General features: G+C 42.7%; 1 non-coding gene across 1 annotated transcript; it reads right to left on the minus strand.

The window, feature by feature from the left end:
* Positions 1-12,495: 12,495 nt before the first annotated feature.
* On the minus strand, positions 12,496-12,569 carry TRNAN-GUU (transfer RNA asparagine (anticodon GUU)). Its single transcript has one exon. It is a non-coding gene; the product is annotated as a tRNA-Asn (tRNA).
* Positions 12,570-14,669: the final 2,100 nt, after the last annotated feature.

Raw genomic sequence — 14,669 nt, forward strand, 5'->3', positions numbered from 1 at the left:
TTTCAGCGACAATTCACAGTCTCATGTCCTGGTTTACTGTACTAGTGCCATGTAACTCTAGCAGTAGTCATTGGCTTAAAAACGATTCGTGTCGGAACTACCCACTCGTCATGACAGATCCATTATTGCGATCGAAGTTTCACTTGAGATTTGCACTTGCCTTAATTTCTTGCAATAGCTTGTTACGTGTTGTATTTCCGTTAGTAAATGCCATGTGATGAAGTCGACAGTCAAACTGGGCAACATGAGCCCGAACGTAAGGTGTGACGATTTCTTCGTGGCTCAGATCTTCCATCGAGGTAACAGAGACGTTATTACACGACTTACGTATGCTGCATTCACGCTCTTGTGGCGTACCACTACTAGTATTGTGATCTGCATCATGTTTTTTTTTGCTGTACTTCGAACATGTTCAAACACGTCACGCCAGTGAGAGTAGAGTCCTGATCTCACTTCTGATGTAAGCTTGAGGGTAGATATTATCTTGTTGAACACCAAGTAAAACGAAGTCACCTTTGGTTTCTGATTTAATCAACAATATGTTAACTTGACAATTCACTTTAACACTTGTCCAACTTTAACCAGTACGTACAACAGTCACTGAATCACACAACGTAACAACGATATAGTAAGTGCACCGGGCAGACGCAGTCGAACGAATGTTCATTTCTTTTTTTTTTTTTTTTTTTTTTTTTTTTTTTTTTTTTTTTTTTTTTTATGATTGAAAGTTTACTGGTGGCCCGAAGGCCTTTCCAGTTTCACCAGGACAGGTGGGCGAGCAAAGGCTCAGCCAAGAGGGGTGGGATTTGCTAACAGCTGCCCGAGCGCCTCCGAAGGAGACCTAACAACTCAAGAGCAATTGTTTCGCGAATGAATCTACTACCGGATCGGAATCGCGACCCGCTGAGAAGATCCGGCGAGAAACTCAGCGGGCTGATGCATGGGTTAGGTTGCACGTCGACCTCTTTGTCGAGTTCGACGAGTACGGTTACCGGGGTCCCTAAGCCTGCCCCTAGTATTAGAGCTGAAGGCATTTAATGCAAAGGTTATTGGATCTGATGGATCCGTAAGGACGTGTCTAGGGCGTCGACGGTGACTGGCTCCTGCATGATCAGGATTCGGGGAGTAGTCAGCGGCGGCAACGATAAGGCGATTATCATGACGCATAGCCTTATCGAAGTATCGTTCCGACGCTGACTTCATGTATTTCCGAATTGATTCGAGGCCCAGGTCGTCGTGTAGGTCAACGTTCCTCACGAACCACGGAGCGCCGACAGCTAACCTGCAAAAGCGGGATTGTAGGGATTGGAGGGTGTCTATGTGTGTGCGGGCCGCGTGAGCGAACACCACACTCGCGTAAGTCATGACGGGCCTTATGCAAGTTTTGTAAAGTGTCACCTTGTTCCGAAGGGACATTTTACTCCGCTTACAGATCATGGGGTAGAGTCTACCGAGAATAAACGCGGCACGGTCACGGACTGATTTTATATGCGGGCGGAATGTCATCGATGCATCCAGGGTAACGCCCAGGTACTTGACCTTCCTGGCCCAGGGTATGGATTGACTAAAGAGAGTAATAGGGGGTGTGAGATTCCTCCTCCTAATACGGGAGGAAATCCGTGTGGAGCTTCCCCTCTGAAATAGCACCGCAGTACTTTTCGCTGGGTTGATGTCTATGCGCCATTTTCGGAACCACTGTCCTAGGGCTAGGGCTGCGCTCTGAAGCTTCTTCGCGATTAGGGACTTGTTTCTACTGGAATAGTAAACAGTCGTGTCGTCGGCGAATAAAGCTAAATGGGTCGGCGGCGACCGGGGAATATCGTTAACGAATAAGCTAAATAGGAGGGGTGAGAGGACAGCGCCTTGCGGGACTCCAGCTGTGAGAGGTCGTGGGGAGGAGCGGGTTCCCTCGACTCGATATCGAAAAGAGCGGTTCGACAAGAAGTCCCGTATGATGAGCACGAGACTATCCGGCACACCCATGTTGAATAGTTTGAAAATCAAACCGTTGTGCCAGACTTTGTCGAACGCTTTTGCGACGTCGAAAAAGAGAGCTCCCGTGTATAACGGTTTTGATCGATTAAGCCCCACAAGAATGTGCTCCGTGAGGCGGTGCACCTGTTGAACGCATGAGTGATTTGTACGGAATCCGAATTGTTCATCGATGAGAATGCCCTTGGATGAGACGAAGTCTCTGAGGCGTTTGTAGAGCAGACGCTCATACAGTTTACCTAGAGACATGAGGAGGCTGATCGGGCGGTAGCTCGTCGGATGATTTTTTGGTTTACCGGGTTTATGTATGCCGATAACGTCCGCTTCTTTCCACACCGCGGGAAAGATACAGTTCGCCATAGCGGCATTGAAAATAGATGCCAACATCACGATGAGTTGGACGGGTAGAAGTTTAATAACGCGGTTGGATATACCGTCGGAACCGGGAGCCTTGCGAGGACGTAGGTCTTTGATCAAGTCTTTCACTTCCATCGGGGTGACGGGTGGTAACGCATCCGAGGGTGGCAAGGAGGCTCTGCGTTCTACCTCACTGTCTACTAATTCTACATGAACAGGGTCCACGGATTGAGTGCTGGGCGTACACTGGGTTTGCAATGTATCGGCCAGCAGCTCTGCTTTTTCGTCATCATCGAACGCCGCGAGTCGGCCTGAGGGGCCTACGAGGGGGGGCATAGTTACTACCGTATCCGATGTGAGAGTACGAGCTAAGCGGTAGTAAGACCTTTGGGAGGGCGCGAGTCCTTCTAAGAAATCAGACCATCTGGCATCTCGGACTTCGGCGATGCGAGACTTTACGTCGCGTTGTAGGGCACGCATTCGAATACGATTTTCCGCGGTAGGATACCTGTCGTAGGCGCGTATTGAGGCGTTCTTAGCTCTTAGGAGCTCCCTAATATCGTAGGACAATTTGAAGCGGTGAAGGAAGTCCTCCGCTACAACTTGTTTCGATGACCTATCTAATGTCGAGGTGATGTGTGACGTTAAGATGTCTATGGCTTCAGCGGTATCCTGAGGAGACGGGGTAGAGTCCGGGCTAAACGGGAGCGATGGTGGATCAGATTCAGCCAGGCTGACGCCCAGCGTGTGCCAATCCACCACAGTCCTCGTGACGGGAACGGAATCGGGAGCGCGACCGAGCTTCATAACGACGGGACGGTGGTCTGAATCTAACTCTGAAACTACTTCGATCGAGTGTAAGCGCAGAGTTACGTTTTTTAATAACGCTATGTCGAGTATATCCGGGCGATGCGCGATATTTAGCGGGTAGTGAGTCGGGGTTAGCGGAGCGACGATATCGAAGGCGAGATCATCGACTAACGCGTCAAGCCGCCTGCCATTCGGGGTTGTAGTGTGTGAGTTCCACCTGATGTGTTTACAATTTAGGTCGCCCGCCAGAATGACAGAGCTCCCCATGCCGAGCAGCGCCTCGATATCACTGCTTAGAACGATCTTATCCGGTGGAAGATAAACGGACGCGATAACGATCGGCGCGTGTCCCGTCAGTGAGATTCGGCACACTGATGCTTCGATATTAGCGAGCGCGAGAGGATCGAGCGGGACGCAATGCAGGGCTCTTCTATAGTAAATGACGGTACCACCACCACGAGCAGAGAGCCTGTCGTTCCTGACCATGTTATAGTTCGCGATTTTAGGGTCACGGCGCGCGGGCTTAAGTAGGGTCTCCTGCACTAAAAAGATATCAATTTGATGGTCACGCAAAAAGTCAGAAACCTGATCACGTTGATTTGCGAGACCGTAAGCGTTAAAAAATCCTATCGTTACGGATAGGGGCTTTATTCTACTTATATACGCCATTGATTACCGGCGGAGTGAGGGGAGGACGTACGTATTTAATGATGCGTATACGTCGGCGTATTCTTGCACAACGGCGATAAAGTGTTGTGCAGTGGAGGCAGCGCGAATGGCGTCGCCCAAAGCGTTAACGCGCTCAAAGTTGATCGACTGAAAGAAGTCGATCGCTAAAGCGAGATTGTCGGACGCGGTCGGAGGGCAAGTCGCGGGAGAGGGACGAGTCGCGGGGGCGGGACGAATCGCGGAGGAGGGAGTTGTAGCCGTGTTCGTGTACGGCAGCGGTTTCGCCCAGGCCGAGACACTGGGCACCGGCGCCGGAACGAACGCTGGCTTAGCCTGCGACACAGAGGGTGCCGAGGCTTTGATGTCTGGGCCGGAAGCTCGGAGGCGGTTTTGGCGGGCGACGCGTCGATTTATTTTAGGGGCTCGGGGGCATCCGCGGTAATTTGCGGGGTGACCCTGTGTTCGACACAGGACGCAGCAAGGCGGTTCCGTCGCGGTTTTTTGATCGCGAGTGCATAGGGCCGTGGCGTGATCGCCTAAGCACTTGACGCATCGGGGGCGCACGTGACAGTTACGGGAAGAATGCCCGTATAATTGGCAGTTATGGCACTGGCTAGGTGTGCCTTTCTTGTGTGGGGTTTCGACTGCGATTCCGGAAAGGCTACAGACCGTTCGGATGTTGAATATTTGCTTACCCTCGGGGGTAGGCTGGAGGGCGACGAGAACCATATTATATGGCTCCCTTCCGCGGCCTGTATGCATGCGGTGTACGGAGTTAACCGGTAGGCCTTGTTCGAGAAGGTCGGCCTTAACGAGCTCGGCATCCAACTCTTTAGGGATGCCACGTATAACGGCACGGAGTTCGCGCTCCTCCTGGAGCGTATACGTGTTTAAACTTATACGCTCCTTACGGAGGTAAGAAGAGAGGGCCCTATGGTCGTTGGGTGTTCGAACCTTAATTTGAATGCCGTTCGCGAGGTTACGGGCATTCGTGAAATTGATATTTTTGGCCTTAAGGGCCAGGGAAACTCGTTCACAAGCTGCCTTCTCTTGAAGGATTACCGGGGGAGGGGTCTGGGTTTTATTTTGTGCCACCGGACGCGGCGACGGAGTGGCACGGGCTGGAGGCGCCACGGGAGTCTGAGGGCGGGGGCGCGACGCGTTCGCGGCTTTGCTAATTTTAGCGGCCGCGGGAGCTCGAGACTCCGCGGCACGCTTCTTACCCTTTTGCACCAGGGTAAATCCATCCGTCGATGAGGCGGGGGCGAGGTCGACCTCCATCTCCGAGTCAGAGTCAGAGGACGAGGAGGCGGGCACAGGTGACCTACGAGTAGGTGTTTTGGAGGGCGCGACGGAGGCCGCGGATGATCGCGCTGCTGGAACGGTGACCACGGCGGACGACGCAGCAGTTTTACTCGCCAGTATAGGCGACGCGGGAACGGCAGGCACGACGGAGGCTGCGGTGCTCGATGCAGAAGCTTTGCACGCTGGTACAGGCGACGCAAGAGCAGCGAGCTCGGCGGAGTCCACGAGAGGGCTCGCGGTGTGATCGGCCTTGAAGGCCTGAAACTCGGAAGTGAGCTTTGGGTAGCGAAGCCGGAGAAATTCCGCAAATACAGCGTCCATGATGGCTACGTGCCCAGGTGGGGCTACCCTGGGTCTTAGAAAACACTCGCCTTGCGGCGAGGCCCCAACATCTCGGACCTGAGCGGTTCTATTGAACACAGGTGGCGATGCGGCACGATTACTACAGGACAAAGAAAAAACACAACAAAACGGAAATAACAAAAAGAAACAAAACAATTAAACACTTCCAGGAAGACAGTTTGTCGGCAGATGTACCACGAACACAGAAATAACAAAAGGAAACAAAACAAATAAAAACTTCCAGGAAAAACACTTGGTCGGCAGATGTACCACGAACACAGGCCGCGCGAACAATGGCCGGGCTAACAAAAGCCGGGCGAACAAAGGCCGGGCAATCGAGTGGTCGAATGAACGTATAAATTAGTAATGTACACAGTGTACGGCTTAACTTTGTAATAACGTACAAAAAATAACATAGTTTTTATTATTCATTGAGCACGATCTCAGAGCGTTCGTTTGCGCAATACACTAACTCTTATGCAGACAACCGTGAATGAAGTGTACCACAATAAGTTCGCACGTTACCGAATGACCGTGGGTTGTTGCGAAACCTCCAGTTTTATTTTATACCTCGAATAGAACTTAAAATTAATATTTTTATAATAAGGAACTTCGTTCCTATCCGGTGTCCCACGACGCCACACATCTTTTTTTTCTACCTGACATGAATGCCAGCATGCCTGAATATAGCCTTAAGAGGCTATTTCTTCTCCTGGACGTGTAGTTGAGCTGACGGGGCTCAATCCGGAAGTGTTACTAACATTGGCCCTAGCAAGAGCGGTGCTTCGTAGAATCTACCACCGGATCGGAAACGCGACCTACTGAAAAGATCCGGCGAGAAACTTAGTGGGCTGTGTCTATGGGTTAATTTACTCGTCAAGCCCTTCGTCGCAAGCGACGGGTTCGGCGAGGACGGTGACCGGTGCTTGAGGTACCTAAAAGTACCGTTCATGGATCGGAAGGATCCGTAATGACGTGTTTCATACAGATATAATTAAAATATTTTGTTTTATCCGATGTTTTAAATGCTTTACAGTTGTTTTGTGATCGTGTACAACACTCATACGTACTCTTTCTCATTATTCTATTGTCCTAACGAGGCTCTTACTAAGATGTGTACTGTGGACTGCTTCTAACTATTTTATTGTTTAAAGTATCCGCCTTCTCTCTAATTTTACACTTGATTTTATCTGTTTTGCAGATACTTTTCAAGGCCCGGTTTGGCGTTTAGAAAAATCTCGTACTTCTTACGTCTCTTAATCGTCGACATTTGAATATTGTGATAACGAATACTTTAATCTTTTTTTTTTGACATCGAAGCAACTAACTATAACACTTTGTTTTACTTGGGCTTTCATGGGAAATATTTTAAACTCCAGATATAACATAATAATATAATAATATAACATATAACAACAATAATATAACATAAGACTGGCGAAATCGAAGATTTTTTTACGAATACTATTTCTAATTGACGTTGCAAGTTTTTTTTCCACTCATCGGCCACTTCGAGCAGCTATGTTCGAAAACCGCAGACGCGTACCAGTTTTTTCTTAAAAAAATACGTATTTAGTACGTATTCTGTTTCGACTTTACCAATTTATTTAATACGATTTGACAATCATAAAATAAAAGGGGAAAATATATGTGAATGCGAAATTACTGGTGATAGAAGGTATTATTGACTCACATGGATAGGCATTACCATCTTGCCTATTTCTGCGACTGACCAGTCGAGTTACGAAGGATCTGACAACTGTTGTACAATAAAACTTGAACTTGAATCTCATTAATGTTATCATGAGTATTCATTAGCGTCATTATGTGGTGTTATTTTGCATCCAAAATACATTATAATGATCGTGTGTCTGGTGATCGCAAATCTGGGTTCCCCATCATATATTAGAATATGTATATATTTATATCTGTTATGTCAGTGTGTGTTTAATTTGTTTCAATGCACCTACCATTTTTTGCTTTGGTTGATCAGTAGAGAATGCATCAGGGGTTAAGTCCGCCAATCTATAAGTATATACGTAAATAAAAAACTTTGTACGCCCTTTTACGAAAATTGTGCGGACGGAGGAGTATGAAATTTCCCCAACTTATAATAAATATAGAGAGGGAGTGCAGAATGTTAATATTTTTTATAATTATGCATAAAAAATACAGTATCTCAATAATAATAAAAACATTACACACACTACCTACCATGTATCTGACACACACACACGCATGCATACCATTTCTTTATTGTCAAACTTTTCTTATTGCTTACAGTCTGTGATCAAATTGAGTAAAGATTAAATATTGTTTGTCTTTATTAATATTTGCCTAAAGTGTAGCCTTGGCGAAATTTTTGATTATAGAAGTATAATAGTCTTTGACAATAGAATCATGATAGTGTACAAACTTATAATTTCAATTATAGTCGAATTTCGATTTAATACGTGAAGCAAAAACTTTGTATCCCTTTCTACGAAAATTGCACGGACGGAGGAGTATGAAATTTTCCACACTTACAGAAAATATAGAGAAGAAGTGCAAAATGCTATTTTTTTTTTAAATAATGCTTAACAGATACATTAAATCAATAAAGAAAACTTTACGCACACTACGATGTATTTGACACAACACATACATAAAAATATACTCTTTGTTTACTGTCAATTGGGAAACTTTTAATATTGTTTAAAGTCTGTGGTAGAATTGAAAATAGATTAATATTGTTTGTCATTAATAATATTATTGATTTATAGTACAGTTTTCGCGAATTCTGTGATAATTTTATCGAAATATAATATTGTTTGACAATAGAACCATAATAATGTTTAAACTTATAATTTCATTTAATTATAGTCGAATTTCGATTACCGGGGGACCACTAGTAAATATAAATACATGAATTGTACACATGTACGTAAATCGTTTTGTTTTACAAAATTAAACGCAGTATTAGTCCCGTCGATTTTGTAGGAATATACCAATCAGTTCTAAGACTCTTCCTCTGAACATAGATCGTTCAATGAGAAAGCAGTAATCCTCTCCGCCGCTAGACTTGTGTAGTCACAGCGGCGTATTCATTTCCAGAAGGCAAGACCGTCGCGTCGCGTGTCGCAGTGAATACTCACCCCATGTTTTCTTGGAGCTTCCCTCTTTGAATTTAAAATATGACTGAGTTGAGACTGCTTCAAATATTAACGACATTGGTAAGCTTCTTTATGGATTTTTTTGTTATTGTGTGGTTTAATGGGAGTGATTTAAAGGAGGTTAACTTAAGAAAAGAGAAATAACCATTGACTAGCTCGGTAGTGCAAGAGTCCGTTTGCGGAAACCCAGTCGAGGGTATCAGATTGGGATGTCGGGCTCCAGTGGCTCCAGAGAAGAAGAGGGAGAAGAAGAAGATCGAAGTCCTGCTCCTTTTCCAATTTCTCCTAGGAGACTATGCCCTGAGAAAGGTGCGCGAAGGGCCGCGCGGCGTGTGCTGCGCAGGACTCGCCTCGCAGAACCGGTCACCGACTAAATCCTATCGAGCCCCACCACTCCAGTTAGACCGAAAGCGCCGAAAGTCCGCCTTCGCCGGTACCCGTCTTGATGATAGAACGGGATTTTATCCTCAGGAATATCCCGAAGTATGCCATATCGAAGGACACACAGGGGGCAGCGCACAGAAGCCACTTTGTGCCGCCTCACCACCGGACCGACAGTTGAGCACCGGGAGGTGGATCTTACGATGATAATTATTCATTGCTTGCTAGTGTTAATATGATAGCATCGCTTAGTTTGAACTGAAATAAAACAGACTAAACACGAACCAGATTAAGTTTTCTGTGAAGAAAATAAAAGACACATTAAGCTACCTTAATTGCTACAAAACCGAACAGAGTTCAGTGCAGTCCGACCTCCAATACAGTGTTCCGGGTGACTTTGAATTGACAAAACAAAAAAGGCTAGTTTGCGCCTCCAGCGCTCTGGCTAACCTGACATACGATGTGAGGTTCAAGTCCGTTTTTTTTTCTATTTCCCTACAGTGTTGCAGTAAATCTGTTTTAGACTGGGGAAAAAAATCCTTCACCAGAGAGGGGCTACTCAAAGTTTGTTAGTATAAATAGACATAGTATCAACACTATATTAAAAAAAACGAATAAAAATATATATTAGCATACGCATCGTAATAATTTTTATCGACAAAATGACATCGATGTTGATTTTCGACATTTTCAATCAGTTTTTGAATGTGTATTCGTATCAAAATTTCGTTTTAAAACAAATTCGGTAGATGAAAATTAAATATTGAATTCAATCTACGATTTAACAGCTTCACTAAATCTCGTGCATGATTCGTGAAATTGGAAAAACGATTCTAGAAAATTATGAGTAGCTAGATGAGTGCCACCGTCGATAAAAAGTTATCGATAAAAAAACTACACACCTGCATGCTGCGTTTGAATTGATTTTATTACTTGATTATGTTATTGTACTTGATTATATTGTTACGCGCTGGGGTTCGGGATAAATAAAATTTCACCTAAGTACAACTTAAAAACTGTATTCAACACATAAAACACCTGAACACTTCACAAACACTTTAAAACTCTCAATTCGCTTGTTCCGCTTCGCTTCAGGTGATCCGTTCGCTGTTTCGCTTCGAGTAGTTCCGATTACTGACTGACTGCGTGCCATCCCTACAACGCTTTTATAGCCGATACCTCATCCCTACAATAATCGAGAATATTCCAAATATCACTAGTCGTAGTTCTCGCTATCTGACAATAGATGGCGTTGTAATTCTCAAGCATTATGGATCCTTCGATATTCGTTCGACTATTCGGCGATAGATGGCGTTACTCTTGCCGGCGTAACAATATTGTAGATGTCGAGTGAACACTGCCATGTGTGTGTGGTTTAGTGCGTAGACATAATGATCTTGCCCTATAAAGTTGTAGTAATAGGACGGATAAAAGTTTTTCTAATTTTTGGGCACTTACTAGTCAACATTACCACCATGAGTTGTGACATGGACGCTGGCTCTGTTAACATGTTTACTACGAGTTCTACTATGTACTGCCGATTCGTTTTAATAGAAAATACTTTTAATTATTTTATTGTTTTTCACCTGGCTTAAATTTTTACAATTCTGTTTCGTACCTCGAAAAATTTAATAAATTTTCAACTGTGCAGAGCGTAGTGGATAACTTTTAATAATATTGGATTATAAACTCTAAGACAAAAATAAATTTTCTGTGTCAATAAAAAATTAAAATCAAAAAACTGTAAAACACTACAGAATATTACAATACAGTAAAAGTGAAGTCGTTTATTAAAGATTTCAAATTACACTTTGAAATATATTTAACTGTCTCGTTTCTGCAACATGCATATCTACAACTGCATTTCTACAGCTCCGTGCCTGCAACCGTTGATTTAATAATTCATAGTTGATCTTACACTGTTACAATGAGTTTAGAGAGAGAGAGAGAGAGAGAGAGAGAGAAAGAGAGTGAGAGAGAACATACTTTATTGCACACCAAAACACAATTAACATCAGAAAACAGTCAACAAGCAACACGTTTACGTTTGTACAATGGGCGGTCTTATCGCTAAAAGCAATCTCTTCCAGACAACCGTTTAGTTACCCGAAATTTTACCCTTTAATTAGGTACAAAGAGAGAATAAAACATCTCGTGAATGACCAACCAATTGTGTTCTGTCATCTATACTTAATATTATAAAGAGGAAAGATTTGTTTGTTTGTTTGTTTGTTTCGAATAGGCTCCGAAACTACTGGACCGATTTGAAAAATTCTTTTTCCATTAGAAGCCGACATTGTCCCTGATGAACATAGGCTACTTTTATTTTATTTTTTTTATTTGGTTTCATGTGTGTTTTAATGTTTCCGAAGCGAAGCGAGGGCGGGTCGCTAGTAGCTTACATAACTTTAGATGGATGGAACTTAAACAACATTATTATTCATAACTTAAACAGCATATTCACTTAAATTAACTTCTCCAATTGTAATCCTCCTCCTTGTGTCGCTCTCCTCATTACTGAGGATCGTGACTTCCCCGCTGCATCATTCTGTGATATATAATTGTTCTCTATCTGCTGCGATCCTTGACTTCGTGGAGGATATCGTGGAGCTCGATGTCCAGACAAGATCGAATTTGGTCCGACCATCTCGTGGGACTGCCTCTAGGACGTTACCTGTCACCATTAGCCGTTCAAGATTGTGATCCTCCGTTCAAGTAATGCGTCCAATTGTAAATAAAGCCTAGTGAATTCTTGAATGCAAACGCAACATAACATAAGAGGAAGTGACGAGATACAGCGACTTCATCCGCACATATCAGTTCCCGGCTGACTGCGCGGCGTTCGTTTTTCAAGCAGAATAGGTTCGCTCTCTCGGAAATAAGTCGATGTATTGCAAACTTGGGTGACATGGTTCCGTTACACGATGTTTTGAAGTTGGCTGAATGACGTTTTTGAATCAGCATTCGAAAAAACATCCAAACGTTGAAATAATTTATAGGAAATGAAATTAAGTATATTAGGTGCATTTTTCATTAGCTTTCCGATGTTTAATAAGGGTAATTTAGCACCAATTAAATTACAATGTTTATTGTTGAATTAAAAATACTCTTACGACTGAACCTCGCGCTTAATAATTTCATTTTAGTCTTTCCAATGTTTCGAATAGGTATCTCGCGGTTTTTATTATTTCAGAATTAATAAGGACAAATCAAATAAAATCAAAATCAAATAAAAAAAAAATTTTATTCAACATAAATAAAAGTACATACTTGTTGAACGTCAATAGAACTACCACGCGTTTATTGCGCAAAATATGTATTGTTTTTTTATTATTATTTAATATCGATAAAATACACATTATTATTATGTTGTCTCGCCAGTACTCGATTGTGTCTGCTGTTGGTAATTTTACCAATGAAATAAATATAGGTACTCAATGCGTTATTAACGAACAGTTCCGACGGTTAAGGATAATATCAAAAAGAGCGCCCCCGGGTGGGCTCGAACCACCAACCTTTCGGTTAACAGCCGAACGCGCTAGCCAATTGCGCCACGGAGGCTCATGCGTCTACGCATTGAAATATGTCACCTATTTCTAAAATTACACATACATCAGCTACTGCTATCACTATTCATTGTTATCACTATTATTTAATTAATTTGAGTTTAATCATTAATTCTTATATAAATAATTCGTTAATTTCGAATGATGATGGTAACATTCCTTGGTTACATTGTATTTATTGCAAAAATTTAGATATACATTTTTTTTTATTGCTTAGATGGGTTGACGAGCTCATAGCCCACCTAGTGCTAAGTGGTTACTGGAGCCCATAGACATCTACAACGTAAATGCGCCACCCACCTTGAGATATAAGTTCTAAGATCTCAGTATAGTTACAACGGCTGCCCCACCCTTCAAACCGAAACGCATTACTGCTTCACGGCAGAAATAGGCGGGGTGGTGGTACCTACCCGTGCGGACTCACAAGTGGTCCTACCACCATAAACCATGTGCAATTTGTAGTTTCTTGTATTAAACACTTAAGGAAAACTTGATTATATTTTTCAGAGCTCAAACTCAACTGCACATTTTATTTCCAATTAATTATGAGTGAAATTCCAAATCGCAAAAATGAAACAGTTTTCGGTCAGTTTAGTAAAGCCCGAACCATAGTCGAAGCTCAGTACAAGTCAGCAGTTGGGAGGAAGTTCATGGAAGTCTCGCTCAGTCACAGATTGTTTCCCCGCAAACTTACCGTTACGTGCAAACTCCATCGACTTGTTCCGAATTTAAAACGTGTTCCAAATTCAAAGTTCGAATTCCAATTCGAATTTCGTACAAATAGAATTAAAAAGTTCGAATTGAGTTGACAATTTTGATGTTATACAAATCGTCTTTTAGATTTTCCATGTTTCTCCAATTTACTTTGAATTAATTAAATAATGTTTCCAACGGAGATACCATAGAGTTAAAAATACAAATAGAAAAACCTTACTCTCAACATTTTTGAACCTAAAGAGAAGATTTTGGAACCTAAAGAGATGTCCAGTAGAACGGAAACGAGGAGGCAGCTCTCCCTACTTTATTAGGTACTAGCGACCCGCCCTCGCTTCGCTTCGGAAACATTAAAACACAAATGAAACAAAAAAAAATATAAAAAAAAAATAAAAAAAGTAGCTTATGTTCATCAGGGACAATGTCGGCTTCTAATGGAAAAATAATTTTTCAAATCGGTCCAGTAGTTTCGGAGCCTATTCGAAACAAACAAACAAACAAATCTTTCCTCTTTATAATATTAGTATAGATAGAATTCAGATACTTCTTGCTCGACTTTACTGGTGGTAAGACCTCTTGGGAGTCCGCACGGGTAGGTACCGCCACCCGGCTTATTTCTGCTGTGAAGCAGTAATGCGTTTCGGTTTGAAAGAAGGGGCAGCCGTTGTAACTATACTGAGACTTTAGAACTTATATCTTAAGGCGGGTGGCGCATTTACGTTGTAGATGTCTATAGGCTCCAGTAACCACTTAACATCAGATGGCCTGTGAGCTCGTCCACACAAATAATCAATAAACAAAAAAAAAATAAAAAAAAAATCGATCCACATCTAACCATCTAAGTTTACCGGCTAAGTCTGCAAGTTTTCTGTAATTCAATATTTTAATGGTAATGTACGAAAAATTATTCTAATTCATCTTATACCTTTAAACGAGCAACTCTTGAATTTTAATATATATGTATATAATCTGAATCTCGGAAACGGCTCCAACGATTTTCATAAAATTTAGTATACAGGGAATTTCGGGGGCGATAAATCGATCTAGCTACGATTTATTTTTAGAAAATGTTGTTTTATTCGTGTTTTCAATAATCAACTCTTCTCGACATCTATTGGCGAATAATAATACTATTTTTCTAATAAATTGCGGGCAACTAACCGCTTTAAAGACACAACAAGATGGCGCTATCAAAAAAAACCTTCGTAGAGCAACAGATGCAAAATCAATCAGTCTCCGCGAATGGCGCGCTTTTCTCACAAAAAGAACACAAATGTCTTTTTTTTTTTTTTTTCGAAGCGCGGATTCATTCCGTAGTGTTTGCGTTCTGTTTTCCCTGTTGTCGGCATACTCGATACATTCTGTTATTGATCGTTGAATA

Source organism: Bombyx mandarina, chromosome 08 (assembly GCF_030267445.1).
Source record: "Bombyx mandarina strain Sakado chromosome 08, ASM3026744v2".
Classification (NCBI taxonomy): Eukaryota; Metazoa; Arthropoda; class Insecta; order Lepidoptera; family Bombycidae; genus Bombyx; species Bombyx mandarina.